This window comes from Lathamus discolor, chromosome 1, assembly GCF_037157495.1.
Source record: "Lathamus discolor isolate bLatDis1 chromosome 1, bLatDis1.hap1, whole genome shotgun sequence".
In the NCBI taxonomy this organism is placed as follows: Eukaryota; Metazoa; Chordata; class Aves; order Psittaciformes; family Psittacidae; genus Lathamus; species Lathamus discolor.
The window spans coordinates 162,884,062-162,900,335 of NC_088884.1; the positions used below are offsets into that span (position 1 = coordinate 162,884,062).

At 51.9% G+C, this 16,274-nt stretch overlaps 1 protein-coding gene across 4 annotated transcripts in view; it reads right to left on the reverse strand.

The window, feature by feature from the left end:
* The window catches only part of LZTS3 (leucine zipper tumor suppressor family member 3), a 53,189-nt gene that overhangs the window by 19,627 nt on the left and 17,288 nt on the right, over positions 1–16,274 (reverse strand). The window contains exon 1 of one of the 4 annotated variants that reach the window (XM_065662160.1): positions 6,700–6,809. The exons of 1 other annotated variant lie outside the window; for it this stretch is intronic. The gene's annotated coding sequence lies outside the window, so the exon portion shown is untranslated. Of the gene's footprint in view, positions 1–6,689; positions 6,810–16,274 lie in introns of those variants that run through there. 2 more of the 4 variants (XM_065662151.1, XM_065662136.1) reach the window with 2 other exon arrangements.

The following is a 16,274-nucleotide window of genomic DNA, read 5'->3' on the forward strand; positions in this document are numbered from 1 at the left end:
ATCACTGCTCGCAGCCCCGAAGCAAGGCAGTGCCTTGGCACACACACCAGCCCAGGCATGCGCTCCCGGCAGGACAGGCAACAAAGGCATCTGAAGGTCAAAGATTCCACCTCCCCACCAGCAATTGTGGTAACAGGAGTGCCCCTGACCTTCAAGAGTGGAGTTTGTTTGTGCCTGGTTTAACGGGTAAGCAATTACTGACACAACGAAAACACGCTGCTGCTTCTGTGTCTTCCTTTTCCCTCTTCTTCTGTGGTTGCTTAGAGGGGTTTGGGGGTAGGACCTACACCTGCGCTGTCATCAGGGCTTTGGTGGCTCCCCAGTTTGTTGCCGGAGAGTTGGAGGTAAGAAGTCATCACGTCCTGGGGTGGTGGAGCAGGTTAGAAATGGAGTAAAGGGGTGAAAACAAGTTTGCTGTGACTGTTGTGATAGGATGAGGGGTGATGGCTTTAGACCCATTAAAGCTGCTCAGGATAATGGTGGAGTCACCATCCCTTAAAGTGTTCAAACCCCATGTAGATGAGGCCCTCAGTGACATGATTTAGTGGTGGCCTTGGCAGTGCTGGGGTAATGGTTGGACTCAATGATCTTAAAGGTCTTTTCCAACCTATGATTCTATTTCAACATATGATTCTATGATTCTAATCTAAAAGAGGGAGATTGAGGCTGGAAGTGAGGGATAAAGTTGTTATAATGAGGGTGGTAAAACCCTGGCACAGGTTGCCCAAGGAGGTGGTGGATGCACCACCCCTGGAGACATTCAAGGCCAGGCTGGATGTGGCTCTGGGCAACCTCATCTACTTGAAGATGTCCCTGCTCACTGCAGGAGGTTGGAACTGGGTGAGCTTTGAAGGTCCCTTCCAACCCAAACTATTCTATGTTTCTATGAGAGGGAAGGGAAGGCCAGTAATGGGTTAGCAGTGAGAAGACTGTAGGGAGCAAAACCACCTGGGTCTGGTGAAGCATTAACAAGCCCTGGAGAAAAACAACTGCTGAAGCCCAAGACCTGATGTCACACTCTGCCAATACATCCATGGGAGGTGTTTGAGTCTCAGCAAAGCTTCCAGCACCTCAAAGGTTGTTGCTTGGGTTGGTGTGGACATCCTGTGTTCTCCCAAGACACCTCCAGCAGTGATGGTGAGGGTTGGAACTGGATGATCTTAAGGTCCTTTCCAACCCAAACCGTTCTATGAGTCTATGGGAGCCCAACTCCTGCTCCCTGCCCAGGCTAGGGTGGATGGACGTAGCACAGAGAATGACTGCTGCAGTGCAGGAGGTCAGATGGACCTGCCTCACTCCTCAGTGCTCCCACCTTGCCCTGCAGAATGCCCTGCTTGCCTTAGTTGTACAACATGCACCTCCAAGAAGGTTTTTGTCTTCCCACCAAGATGCAACTTGCAGTCACATCCCTCTCCTCCAGGTATGAGCAAGCAGCCCTCAGCCTCTGCTCACGCATCACATCATCCAAAAAGACCGTTCAGCTGCTGCTCTACCTCCTGCGTGTCAAGAGCCATCATGTGTCACCTCCTTACAGATGTGCTGGACCCAACCTGGCCAAGAGCATCTCCGCCAGGGTCAATTCAAGAGGCAGGGACACTACTGCTCCCTTCCCACCTGGCTCCAGTGCATTGGCACCTCCTTCTACACCCTTCTCAATCTGCTTGGTCTGAAGAGGGGAACAGAAGGAACCTTTCCTATCTCTCACAGGCATTTTTCCCAGCCCTCAAGTACTTCTTGTGGCTCTTCATCCAACTCCTTTCCCCCCACTCCAACATCCTGCCTTGGCGGCCGCCAGGTTTTCCTCTGCCACTGGAATATGGCACAAAAGCACTTGAACCTGCCTATGGAAACGTGTAAATCTCGCGGTTCGCATCTCACATCTCATTTTCAACCACAAGCTTTTCACAGAGCCACAAGACGAAGGGTGGCAAACGAACAACTCCTGCTGCTTCCCTGGGACGCAGACGTTGCTTTTATCCCTGCTGAAGGAAAAGGGTTATTCCTCAAAGCTGGAATTGGTCCTTCTTTAATGAACTTCCCATCAAAAGCAGATTTAAACTAGACAGTGGGCAGTGCTCAAGGCCAGGTTGGATGGGGCTTGGAGCAAGCTGCTCTAGTGGAAGGTGTCCCTGCCCGTGGCAGGGATTGGAATGGGATTAGTATTAAGGTCCCTTCCCACCTAAACGACTCTGTAATTCCACGAAGCTCTCAGTGCAAGGACAGACTATAAACTATACACGTATTTTCTCTCCCCAAGACCCTACTGTCTGAGACACCCCTGCAGTTTTCCCCTTGGAGCCAGGCGAATTCCCTGTGGAACTGCAGGCATCATGGCCCGTAACCAGCTTTGCATTGAGCTCCTGCTGTAGGAGAGATCCCACCCGGATCTGCTGCTCATCAGCTCTCCCTATGGCCTGATCCAGCTCACAAACGTGGCAGAGATTCAACCCAAACCAAGTGGTTTGTTGCTGCGCTGGCAGCTTCCAGCCAGTTCACTGAGGACTAAGACAGGACCAGGGGAGAGCAACAGAGTGTGGGCAGGAGCAAACCCCACCAGAAAGGGGTTTTGGAGCCCTCGGCACGGACCAGATCCTGCCTGCAGCCTGGGTGATTGCAGGGACCTTTTTAGCTCTACTACCCCAAGGACTGGGTATATAGCTAGAAGCAATGAAGGCATGAGCTCAGAAAGCAAATCAGCACCAAAGCCGTCCTAGATGCCTTGTCCTGGGAGTAACCTCCATGTATCCTAAGGATATTTCCTATCACATTCTGTTGCAAGCATTCAGCTGCAGAAATCCATCCTGAATCTGTGCTACAATCCCTCCTTGGGAGTCCTGCCAAGCACCATCCAATTGGGAAGATGGGGACCATTCTATGACCCCCACTTCCCAGCAACACCTCCTGTCCCAGCATCTGAGAGCACTGAAGGGTCCTCATAGGGACCAGCAGCATCCTCTGGATAACAGGGCCCACTTCAAAGCCACCAACCCTCCCATTGTGTAGCTATTATTTGAAGAGCATCCTTTGCCTTTCTCTCCTGCATGTGTGGCAGCATCATGTGTGGGGGTCAGGATTTGCGTTTGGGGGTCAGGATTCGGGGCAAGCAGGTCCCGTTTTGGGGGCTGCGCTTTCTTGGGCTGCTGTGGGGAATAAAAGCAAGAGGCTCAGAAACATTTCCTTTCCCTTTCTGCTGCTAATGAGATAATTACAGCCTTTTGTGTTCTGGGAAACTACTTTCTCATTACGGGGGAGCATCAGCCATTTACATAATGAGCCTGAAACAAAAGAGATGGGATGAAAAGACCCAGGCGGCTCTTATGGAGAGCTCGTTGTGCTGCCAAGGATGGTGGCTCTCTCTGTCCCCAGGGTCCCTGTGCCATAGATGGTGGCTTTCTCCATCCCCAAGGTCCCTCTGCTGAGGGCTGGAGTGAGTGGCAGCACTTGGTTTGGGATGTCCCCAGCATGGGATGCTCCTCGCTCTCAGCTGAGGGTCCCCATGATCCCAGAACCAGCCCGATGCTCTCTCATAATACATCCAGTGTTATTCCCATTGCTGGAGGATTTGGGAAGGGTGGCTGTGGATTGATATCCGTGTGAAGGTGGCAGGGAGAGTGATGCCATCTCTGCATGGATGTGGTCTGCATAGTGGGGCTCGCAGTGACACCTTGGGACAAGTCCCACCACCTGAGGATGTGTTGGTACCAAACTGGCCCATCCCCTGTCCCATTTCCTGCATCCCAGTTTCCCCTTGTCCCCACCTGTGGCTAAGGGACATGCTGAGCCTGTCCCCTCCCATGTCCCTGCTCCTTGTCTCACTTTCTGGCCAAGAATCGTGATGGGTATCAAACTATACCATCCCAGTTTCCTGTCCGCCCAGCTGGCCAAGGGACACATTGGGCACCAGACTGTCCCATCCTACATCCCATGTCTCATTTCCATGTTCCTTGAGCTGGCCAAGGGACATTTTGTGTACCAACTTTTACCATCTTACTTCCTATGTCCCATTAACTGCCCTCCCAGCTGGCCAAGGGATATACTAAGTACCAGATTGCCCCATCCCACATCCCACGTCCCATTTCCATGGACATATTGTGAACCAACCTGTCCCATCCTACTTTCTACGTCCCATTTTCCTGTCCTCGCAGCGTGCCAAGGGACACATCGGATACCAAACTGTCCCATCCCACGTCCCAGTTCCCTGACCCTGGAGCTGACGATGGGACACTGAGTACCAAACTGTCCCATCCCACATCCCATGCCCTGTCCCCGGAGCTGGCCAAGCGACACTGTGTGCACCGAACTGTCCCTGCCAGCCTGTCACCTCCCTTCTCAATAAAGGCCCCATTGTTCTCTCCCCACAAAGCCTGAATAGTGCAGCCTGCTCCGCCTTCCCCGGCTAATCCTGCCTGTTCCCTATCAGTTTTCCTTCTTGGTTGGTAGCTGTGTCTAAGGGACACACTCCACTACCCCCCCCACACTCCATCCCTGTCCACCAGGAATTGGCAAGAGGTGGAATCATGGCAAAGAATGGCTGAAACCTCCATTGCAAAGCACATGGCATTGGCTCCGTGTCCTCCTCCTCGTCCTCCTTCCCTCTGCTGCCTGGGGTGCTCCTGGGATGGACACCCCCCATGCATGTGCTACACAGTCCCCATCTGTATTCACTGTGCTTTGCTGCAGCACCCAAGAGTGATGATGCTGAGGGTGATGAAGAGCAGCAGAGGCTCCTGCTGGGTCCATGCTGTGGACCACGCCACTGCCCCAGAGCATCCTTCTGCGAGCACAAAGCTTAGAGAGCCCAGCAGCTACCCGGAAACCCCTTATTGACAGCGTAACCAATAATCAATCTGTGCATTGCTATTGCACCTCCAGACAAGCTGCTTCACCTTTTCCCAGTTCAATCCCACCACAGTTCCTTGTCTCAGGGTGGTCCTAATTTTAACCCACAGGATTCTCTGTATCCAAAAGAGCATAAAAGACCAAGAACCTGGCAAACTGCACTGGTTTGAGCTGCTCCAGGAAGGAAAGAAATCAAAATAGTGTGAAAAGAAATCAATTTAGTGTGAGGTGTCCCTGCCCATGGCAGGGGGGTTGGAACTAGATGATCTTGAGGTCCTTTCCAACCCTAACTATTCTATGATCCTATGATTCTATGAAAATTACCCTGGAGGCTGCAGCAAGGTGGGCAAAGCCCCAGAGAAACTCCGGTGGGTGATGTGCAGATGTAACATAGGATCATAGAATGGTTTGGGTTGATACCTGCTCCCTCAGTGACAAGATAATTCATGGTGGAAGGGACCGTGAGGGGTCTTCAGGCCACTTGGCCGCTTGAGACAGGCTCAGCTACAAGGTCAGACCCTGCTGGGTTCATTCAAAGCTTAAAAACCTCCAAGGATGGAGACTACAAAACCTCCCAGGGACCCCGCACACATCACAGAGCACCACATTCTGATGATGCTGAGGCGCTGGCACAGGGTGCCCAGAGAAGCTGTGGCTGCCCCATCCCTGGCAGTGCTCAAGGCCAGGTTGGACACAGGGGCTTGGAGCAAGCTGCTCCAGTGGAAGGGGTCCCTGCCCGTGGCAGGGGTTGGAGCTGGAGGAGCTTTGAGGTCCCTTCTAACCCAAGCCACTTCGTGGTTCTATGATTCTATGGTTCTGGGATGCTCTATGGCGCAGGCTGAACCACTTGAAGCCATCCCAGCCCTGCGTGCCTCAGTTTCCCCTTATGAAGGTGCTGCCTTTTCAGCAAGGTGGCTGGAGTTGAGCTGCTGCTGGTTGAGCCCGTGGTGCTGCGTGATGTGGACTCTTGCAGCAGGGGCACAGGGATGCTCCTGGCCCATTGAAGTGCGCAGGCACGGTGCTGCTGCCCGCTCAAAGTTACCCGGTGAGGAGCTACATCCCTTGTCTAGTACCCCAACATCTGCCTGAGCATCATCCTGTGGCTCCATACCCCAGATCCCAGGGATCCCAATGTGATCTCCTGCTACAGGTCCACTCCTTGGCCCTGAATGCCACACAGTGGGAGCAGGAGGGCCCCCGTTGTCAGCAGACCCTTGCCTTGGCCTGTGTGTTGCAACGGGGAGGTTTGATCCTGCCTTTTGGGCTTCCAAGCAGCCATCCCCACGACCCCTGCCTGGCTTTACCATTCCCAAACCTGAGTCCCAGCAGGAAGGACAAGAGCGTGCCCGCCACCAGCTCCCACCACGTTACTGACCTGGCTGTGATTTATCATTAACTCGCCCTAAGGAATTTCAAGGGCATGGAGCCAGCCCGGGAAGTGCTCGCTCCCTCCCGGACTCTGAGCAAACCCCCATAGTGTTTTGTCCCCATGGTGGCTTGTCCCCACCACCAGCATTAGTGCCATTAACCAGAATGGTGCCCCAAACCCAACCGGGGTGCCAGGTCTTGATGCTTGAGGGGTACCAAGGTGGGTTTATAGGAGGGGGAAATAGCTCTCCCCATGCTGAGCACCCACCTCCATGCACCCCATCTCTGCTTTGATCCCCCAATGCAAACACAGCCCGGTGGGTACATCCCACCCCAAAGAGGCACCTGCAGCAGGTCCCATACACTAATCCACTGAAACCCCTCCCTTCCCCTGCCTGGCCCCTTTCTGTTCTCAAACAAAGACACGCAGCGAGACGGGGAGCAAGAGGAAAGAAAAGAGCCTCCCAAAAGCCAGCACCCACCGGGATTTACCTGGATAACCCAGGGATGCATCCGGGGCTCCCCATTCTCCATAGATCTTGATGTTCATCGTCTCCCTGCTTGGTACCCCGGGCAGGAAAACAAACTAATACCTGCAGAGAGCAACCTGCTGCTGGGCTGGGGCCAAGGGCCGGGCTCTGCTCCCTGTGATTGGCCACTGCTGGCCTGCGCCCATGGAATCTTAACTCTTTGTGCCCATCGGCATGGAAATGAGCCCAAATCCTCAATGCGGGACCTCAGGGTCTTTGGCTCAGGTTTGGTTAATGGGGTTTGATGGCTTGTTTTGGGTCAAATGGGGTTTTGGGGGTCTGATTGGTTTCCTTCACATGGGAGATTTGGGCTCTGGCAGGTTGGGTTTTATACAAATAGGGATTATGGGGTCAGGCTTGAATTGGGATTTGGGGGTCTGATGGCTTGGTTTTGCTTAAACGGGGCTTTGGGGTCTGACAGCTTGGTTTTGCTCAAATAAAGGTTTTTGGAGCCTGATGTTTTGCTTCAATGGGGATTTTGGGGTCCAATCCCAAAGTAGAGATTTGGGGTCTGACTCCTTGCTTTCCTTTTTCAGATACTGATTTTGGGGTCTGATGGCTTGGTTTTGCACAAACGAAGGTCTGACAGCTTGGTGGGGGATGTTGGGGATCTGCCTTCTGGTTTGTGGGGTTTTTCTTCAAACAGGGAATATCGGGATCCAAAGGCTTGTTTTGCTCAAACAGGGATTTCGGGGTCTGGAAACTTAGTTTTGCTTAAAAGAGGAATTTGGAGTCCAATGGTTTGCTTGATCTCAAGTAGGACTTTGGAGGCCAAAGGCTTGTTTCTGCAGAAACAAGGAATTTGGGGTGTGATGGTTTTGCTGAAGCAGGAATTTGGGGGTCTCACAGCTGGATTTTTCCCTATGGGAATTTCGGGGTCTGGCAGCTTGCTTTTGCTCAAAGAGGGAGTTTGCAGTCTGACAATGCGGCTTTTTTCAAAGGGGGACTTTGGGATCCAAAGCCTTGTTTTGCTCAGTTATTTTGGTCTATTCCCAACACGGGACCCCTCTCCTCAACTTCCCCATCCTGATGGGAAAGGGGATGCTTCCCAGCTCCGTGGCTGACCCCATTCGCTACAGATACAGGGGCAGAGAGCCTGATCACTTTGGAACAGCCTTAGCCTTTCTATTGGAGGTGGTTTGGGTTAACTGACATCCTAAATCTCAGCGAGGCACTGAGAGGCACTCTGATACCCAGAAAGGCCACGTTCTCTATGTGCCAACCCATCTCAATGCCAGACTCCTTGGTAAAGCTGTGCACATACGAAACAGCAACGAAAAAAGAGGGATTTGATCCTGTTGTAGCCCATTAACATGATTCTGCACAGACAAAAGAGAAAAAGGAAGCAATTTTCTCCCCTGGTTACTGCAGATGAGGATGAGCGTGAAAAGGTCCATCTGTGCATTGACCATCCCCTAACTTTGGTGTTTTCTGGCTGATTTCAGCCCATTTGGACAAATGGAATGATGCCCATCACATCAACATGGACCTGCATCCTGCCCTCCATCCTTTGCCATCACTTTACCATCCAACCGCCCCCCCCCATCTTTCAGAGCAGAGCCTTGGCGATACAGGATGGTCCTGAGCTCCTTCTCCTGCCTGCCAGCACTGTGGCAGGAGAGCAATCAGGCTTCCCATTGGGGGCCAGCCAGCCTCAGCACTTATATTGGATCACTTGCAGCCTTGGAGGGAGTACAATGAGGGGAATAAAACTACACAAAGCTGCTGCTCATTGAGACTTATTTGCCCAAGTGAATTTTCTATTGGCAGGATGTCTGCGTATCAAAGGAGTCCCTGGTCGCGGCCTCTCAAACAGCAGCATCATCGGTGGGCTAATAGCAGCAAGAGAGGTAAAACAGCAATAATGCTAACAATACTCAAATGCGGGTTACACATGCACTTAAACTGCACAAAACGGCTGCTGGGGTGCATGGGAAGGTGTAAATTCTACCAAAATGGGAGTCCCGTGGAGACTCAAGCTCTTAATTTTGCCATTAGACTTCAGAAGCAAACAACTTGGAAGGAACAGGCTGGGTTATACGTTGCTGGAAGAGATTCCCAGCAGCAGGATGCACGTCATAGGATCATGGAATGGTTTGTATTGGAAGGGAGCTTAAAGCTCCTCCAGCTCCAACCCCTGCTGCAGGCAGGGATCCCTTCCACTGGAGCAGCTTGCTCCAAGCCCCTGTGTCCAACCTGGCCTTGAGCACTGCCAGGGATGGGGCAGCCACAGCTTCTCTGGGCACCCTGTGCCAGCGCCTCAGCACCCTCCCAGGGAAGAGCTTCTGCCTAAGAGCTCAGCTCAGTCTCCCCTCGGGCAGGTTCAAGCCATTCCCCTTGGCCTGGCCCTACAGGCCCTTGTCCCAAGCCCCTCTCCAGCTTTCCTGCAGCCCCTTTAGGCACTGGAGCTGCTCTCAGCTCTCCCCTTCAGGAGCCTTCTCTTCACCTTCTCGCCCACCTTGGAAATAGCCATGAACAGATCAAGCCCTTTCCGTCCCAGGGACCGCTCATGCAATATCCAGCGCTGATCCAGGAGCTTCCTCAGGACACGGACATTCCCACCGGTGGGATCTGGTGAAGCTTTCCAAGCCAAGGAGCCCTTGGCAGCTCGGTTTGGAGCTGCAGCTTACCCAGGCTCAGCAGATCTTAGGCAGTTTCCTAAGGTTAAGGCTGTGCTTGCCTCCCTTTGGGAGCTGTGTTACGTCTTAGCGCTTCCCACAGATGAATAAATCAGGATGGAAGAGGCTTTGGAGAATGCTGGGAACGCCGGGATAACCTGTGCTCCAGGCGAGTCCTAAACTATTGAACCCGGAGCTCCCATTCCTAACCCAGGTCTCTGATTGCAGAGACATCAACTTCTCTACCTCCACCACCTCTGAGAGCCAACAGAGCATCCTTGTTTGCACCCATTGTGCAGGAAAGAGAAGAATAAAGGGAGAAAGAAGAAAGAAGGAAAGGAAAGAAGCAGATTCCCTTTCTCTGCTCCGTGGATGCCTTTGACTGCTGTTGAATGGGACCCTGGGGATTCCTGCTGAGTTTTACTCTTCTGCAGGAAAAATCTCCTGTTTGAGACTGATTTCTGTGGAAATGTTTCGGGATTTGTGTTTAGTTGTTTTTTTGGGTTTTTTTTTAAGGTGTTTTTTCTTTTTTCAGCTGTTTTAGGATTTTATGACCCTTTAACAAAACAAAACTCAGTTTTCATAAATAAAAATACTGGATTTTTTTCCTGTTTTTTTTTTCTTTTTTTCCCCAAATCCTTCCTTTTGAGGAAAGGAAAACTCTGTCAACCCCCAAACTCGGCGTTCCTCAGATCCTTCTGTGTTCCTTTGCCTTTTCCTTGCAGTAATGACATGAGCAGCTTCCCTCACAGGGTGATTTCATTTCTCTTCAAGCCATTTCATTCCAAGATCCCAAAGCTCTCGGAGGTCCCTGGGTGCAGCAGCAGAAGTGGTGAAGTGTTTTAGCACTGATCAGAGAAGCAGCCAGATGTGAGCTGCAGTGAGGTCTGAAGGAGCATCACTGGTCCATGGGTTTCCCTGGGGAATGGTGGGCAGAAAGCATCGATGTGCTTGGGCATGTGTTGAGGCAAGGACAGAGATGGAAATGGAAACAGGGAGTCCATCTACTTGCACTGGGATTTATCCATAGAATCCCAACCTGGTTTGTGCTGGAAGGGACCTTAAGGCTCATCCAATTCCAAGCTCCTGCTTCACTTCCACTGGAGCAGGGTGCTCCAAGCGCCATCCAACCTGGCCTTGAACACTGCCAGGGATGGGGCAGCCACAGATTCCCTGGGCACCCTGTGCCAGCGCCTCTTCCCCTTTCTTCCTTAAAAGCTCTGGGGAGCAACTTCTCAGTGCCAAGCATCCTGATGTGAGGAAAAGCTTCCATCCAAATTCCTTTATGTACAAGGACAATAGTTCAATAGTTTTCAAAGCCTTAAGGAGCAGAAATAACTCCTAAATGAGGGTGCCCTGCCCATTGCGCATGCTTCCAGGTTACAAGCGAGGTGAAGGTGTCTCCATTCCGGGATGTCTGGTGATGCTGGTACTCCTTGCTTGGACTGTAAAGTCGGCCCAGAGACCTCCAGAGCTTTACAGTGAGCATCGCAATAACTTAAAGCCGTCTTCAGATCTCAGCTGCGACCTGATTGTACTCGTAAATGCCTGACATCCAGCGGGTTGTACACTGAAACCAGACCTCCTGCAGCATCTCCAAACCAGGTCTGTTTGAAGCTCTTCCCCAGTTGCTGTTATGGAATAATCTGAGCCCATGTGAGGCCCCTTCATCCCCCCGCAGAGCTGAGGATGGGAGAGGATCTTCTCCAAGCTGCCACAGGGCTCTGGCAGGGGGTCCCAAGGCTGTGTTGGCACTGCAAAGCTGGGTTGATGCCAGGGACTGCAATGGGGGGCCCCTTCCTATCTCCAATCCATGACAACATCTGCCCACTCAGCTTGAGGCATCCTGAACAAGCCAAAAGACTCTGGTTTATGTCATCCAGAGGGATGGTTTCCTTTGCTGGCAAGACCATCCCCGCTGGTATAAGCTGTCTCCTCCTGTATTGACACAAGGCAGACAAAGCCTCTGCAGTGCTGGCAACACAACCTGGTGCATTGCCCAGGTCTTCCTGTAAATCAGGGAGGCTCCTGCATCGCCAGCTGAAGCCCAGTGCGTGCGCTGGGATGCTCACCTCTAATGCAGTGGCTTGGCCGTGCTATGTAAGACAAGGGGTAAGATGTGATGCTCTGTAAAAGCTGGTCCTAACCCTATGGGATTCCTGTCCTGTGTCATAGAATCATAACTGAGGAAATGCACATTAAGTGACCACTTTCCTTCTGGCAGCTAATGGGAAGGATGAGTGGAGTTGGGTCTTGTTCAGCAGCCCTCCAAACCACACAGCCTGCAAGGGATGGAAGGAGCCTGCTTCTCTCACAAACCTCATTTATGTTGGCCAAGACCTTTATTTAGAACTTGTAAACCAAAGAGAAATGGCTACGGGTGAGCAATGCTATCTCTTTTCCCTGCTCCCACTTCATGCCTTTGTTGAACAACCCCGGGAGAAGCAGTGATGGTGCCAATGCTGAGATCTCCAGCAGGCAGTGCCCAATACCCCTTGAGAAAGCCAGGCATTGCCAGGCTTCCCAGCTGATGTCTAGACTGAAGAAGCTTGCTTTAGCATCCTCGGATGGTTTTCCCGAATGGAGCCCCAGAGCAGCAGGTTAGGTCTGGTAAAAACAAATTGGAACAGAATAGCAGGCAGGAGGGCTGGGTTTCCACTGCAAGCACCAGGTCTGCATGTCTCCTGTTAGAAAGTGCCACTTCTGTCCATACCGGGAATCAGGGATATGGCACAGCCCTCTTGGCTCAGGGTGGAAGGGTTTTTCCAGCCTTACAAGGGAGGAGCATGGGCTGGGTCCTCAGCTTTAACCTGAGGTTTGAGTTGTTCCCCATTCTACTCCATCTCTACCCTGGCCAATCTCTCTTCTGAGCAATACCAAGTGGCTGAATGGCTTCAGCAAAAGCAGAAGCAAGAGACTCCTCAAGCCCTGGGAAGGAGCTTTGGGAAGTGGGGTTGGAAGACCAAGCAGGAAGCATCTCTTTGGTGGCTGCCAAGCCTCTCTGTGTGGGCCTCCAGGTCTACATTCCTTTTCCAGTCCACAAGGACACTGAAATGAAGGTGTCTGTGGGCTGAAATTCCATCTCATGACCAGCCGATGGCCTTGGGCTCCAGTGGGAGCTTACAGTTTCCAGTTAATAAATGACCTGAGTACAGCAAACACATCCCCCAGCTATTGCTTTCCCCATGCTTCCTTATCCTCAAAGAATGTGGGAATTCCCTGCCCTGAAGACAAATTCCTTTGCTGGCACTGGACCATGACTGGAAACGGGTTTCACCAGTGGATGAACCAGGGGCTTTGTCTCCACTCCCTGCCCCAGCTATGAGCTCTCTCACTTCCTTTTCTTCCTTTCCTTCCTTTCCTCCAGACCATGCATGGCCAATTCCCCCTTTCTCAGCTCTCTAAACTGAGGGCTGCTTCCCACCACTGAAGGATTCAAGCTTGCTTCATCCCACAGCTCATCGTCCTTAAGCCATGCACTGCTTTGGATGCTGTGCAGAGATAATGAGATGGAAAGGTCTTCATGAGCCACCTTTGCCACCTCAACTGATGGTAGGATGGCCACATATCAGTCCTAAATCACATCAAGAAAGGACCCAGGTTTGACCAGACAAGAGGGATGGAAGAGGGTAGGAGCAGACATAGGTGCTGCTGATGTCTCCAGGATGTTTATCAACCTTTTGTCTTGAGTATTTGCAGTCAAGGCAGGGTTTATTCATCATGTGTAAAGCACTGGAGTAGGCTGCCCAGAGAAGCTGTGGCTGCCCCATCCCTGGCAGTGCTCAAGGCCAGGTTGGACACAGGGGCTTGGAGCAAGCTGCTCCAGTGGAAGGGGTCCCTGCCCGTGGCAGGGGTTGGAACTGGATGAGCTTTAAGGTCCCTTCCAACACAAAGCATCCCGTGATTCTAGTATATAATTCTATGACTGTGTCCCCTCTGTCCAGCAGTGGAGGTGGAAGAAACCTATGATGTCCTGAAGGCATCCATGTCTCTGACCTCCGTTGCCTGTCCAGCCACAGGAGAAAGGCAGTGGCACAGAGAGGAACTGAATCAGCAAAACTGAAAACCTCAGAAAGGCTCCTCAGACAAAAATAGCTGTTTTGGAAGCAGTTTTGGCTGGAGGCCTGTGATCATGCTGTGATTTCGCCCTGGCAGAAGTGACTGTGAGTCACCTGGGAGACCTTTATACACCCTAGAGGAACCTTGGCAGAGACCGAAGGGTCTGTGTCCCACCGAGCCTTCATCCCTGCAATATCAAACCACATTTCTTCTGCGGTTCACTGGCAGCCTTGGCATCTCCCAAGGATGAGGAGGGGACCGTGGGGTCTCCATGCACGTGCTCCTCCACAGTGTGCTGGATGGAGCAGATGGCTGCCCGGCATCCGCTGACGTCTAAAGCCATAGCAGATGCCAAGGATGGGGGGAGACCTGGCTGCAACGTGACCCCCTTCCAGCCCATCAGGTGGAAAGGTGAACAGGGGCTTTTTCCCAACTCAGCAGATGCAAAGCCATTAACTCCTTTTGCTCCTTCATTGATGATGGAAACCCAGGAATGGGCTTTCTACACCACTACCCTTCTGCTTACTGCCCATTTAGCCTATTGAACTCACCCGTCACCTTCTGAGCAAGCCAGGATGAAAACCAAAAAGGAATGGAGGGGAAAATAGGGCCAGAGAGGGAAACTTCTTTCCATAGCACAAAGCAGCTGATTGCATAAAGGCATCTTTGCGTCATCTGTGGCTGGCATCTCCGGAGCAGTGATTGCATCTGCACCAACCACCTAAAGAAAACATGATCACGTTACCTTCCAACTCCTACAATTAGCTTGTGCAAGATACGTGTGCCAGGGCCTTTGTCATTCTGTGTACATTGGCTATGGAGCTAGACAGGGGTAGGGGTTTCTTTTCATTTTCCAGCTAGGAAAATATTTGGAGTCTGGTGCGGCAGCTGACCCAAGTCCCTGTGGAAAGGGTGGCTTTGGGGCTTTGAAGTCATGTGTAAAGAGGGGAATATTGTTATGGTCTCCTTCAGTGCCTCCTGGGCTGGTGGGGATCCAGTGGGACGAATGGCAAAGCTATGGCTTGGCTTTCCCTGCTCCTTCCGATGCTCTTTGATTTCTCCCTTAGTGCTGTGAAGGTGGGGAAACCATTTCTCACTTGCTAAAGAAGCGACCTGCTTTGCAGGGAGGTGTTGCTCCCATGGGTTTCTGCGCTGGCGTATTAAACAAACTGTTTTGCTCGCCCAGCTTTGGACTTCAGAACCAGCTTTGGGCTTTGAATGCTTCTCCCATCCTTCCGGATCCTCTACAAAAGGGAAGTAAGGCTTTGAAGTGGATGCAGAGGTTGCAAACGATTTGGTTTGATGGAGAGCTTTTTGTGTGCTCTGCCTTGCTTGTGGAGTTGGAGCTGGCCATGGGATAAGGCTTTGCTCTCTGAGGGCAGCAGGAAGGACACGGCAGCAAGCCCTGGGGCAGGGATGGAGGATGAATGAGGCATAGATGTGGGTTCCTCCTCATTTTCCATTTGCTTATAAACAGCCTGAGGGCATTGGAAAGTGCCAGGTCTGCTGCAAATGCACTGGTGAGGGGATACATCCAGATGTCCCCCAAAGATGCTCCTACAGCAATGTGGTGTGTATCTTTAACCCCACATTGTCTTTCAGAGCTCTGATGGACCAGTATCACCTGGCCAAGCACGGACACTATTTCCTTACCTCCCCCTGGCTCCATGCTGTGCACCACTATTACCATGTTTACAGACACGTTTTGCCTTGGGATATCTCATCTGGAAGGCTTCCTAACCTCAAAAAGCAGTGCCTTGGACACCCCATCAAGCCAATGCATTGCTGGAAAGAGGGGCTCTGCGCGGGAGTGAGGACCAGCATCGCAAGGACCTGACGAGAAGGTGTTTCTGATTGTGTCGTGGGTGTGTGCGGTAGGATTATCCATCCTCAGGTGGAAAATGTCCATGTAGAAAGGGGTTTCAAATCCTCCCTCTTTCTGTTTTGTGTTTTTCTACCCACAAGATACAGAGAACTGAAGGGTGGAGGAAGAAGAGGACAACAAAGCTCAACAGAGCTGTAATTAGGGCCAGACCTAATGAAACCCCGTGAGTTGCCCTGTGGTGGCTATATAAACAGCCCAGAGGATGCAAGGGGAGGCCTGCCCAGAAGGAAAACCATTTTGCTGCTGTTTGCAATCGCTCTTAGGACCTGCAGCACCTCTGGTGTCGGTGATCAGAAATGGTCTTTCCAGTAAAGGAAACCCCATAGGGTCAGACAGCACAGAGAGCAATCCATGATGTCTCCATCTCTGCTGATGTGCCTCCAGCCCAAACCCTCTTGCGGTGTCCTACAGCCTTCTAGCTTTTCCTACAGCACCCTGTGACTGATACAGAACCTTTCTCCACTGCCTCTATCAGCCAGATGACAGCCATCACCTCTCACATCTAATGGGCAATGGCCTTGTTCTTACTGGAAGAACTTGTACACTGGATTTTTACTTACAGCATGGCCTCCTCCCTCATCTCTAGCCAACGAGCCAATGCTCAACCCAACAAGCATCTCCTCCAGAGCTGCAAATCCTCCCCATGATGCTTGGGTCAAGCTCTGCTCTCCCTAGCCTATCCGCATCTCTCAGAGCAGTGAGGTGTGTAAGCATCCATGTCTCATGCACAGCTCACCGCTTCCCCTGGTCCCCAAGCTTCAAACGCATCTTAGGGAAGACCTTTAACCTCTGTCTAGTTGGTGCTTCCACCACGTGTGAAGCCAAGCGTGCTCTGGGCACTGACACACTTCAGCATCATGGGGAGTGTGTGTAGGGAGCCAGACAGAGCTCAAAAGGAAAAGGAGTTTCAGCCTGTTTCACCCTGGGGCTGCTGGGGCAAGCGTGTCCTAAAGCAGACCCCATCCCGTCTCAAAG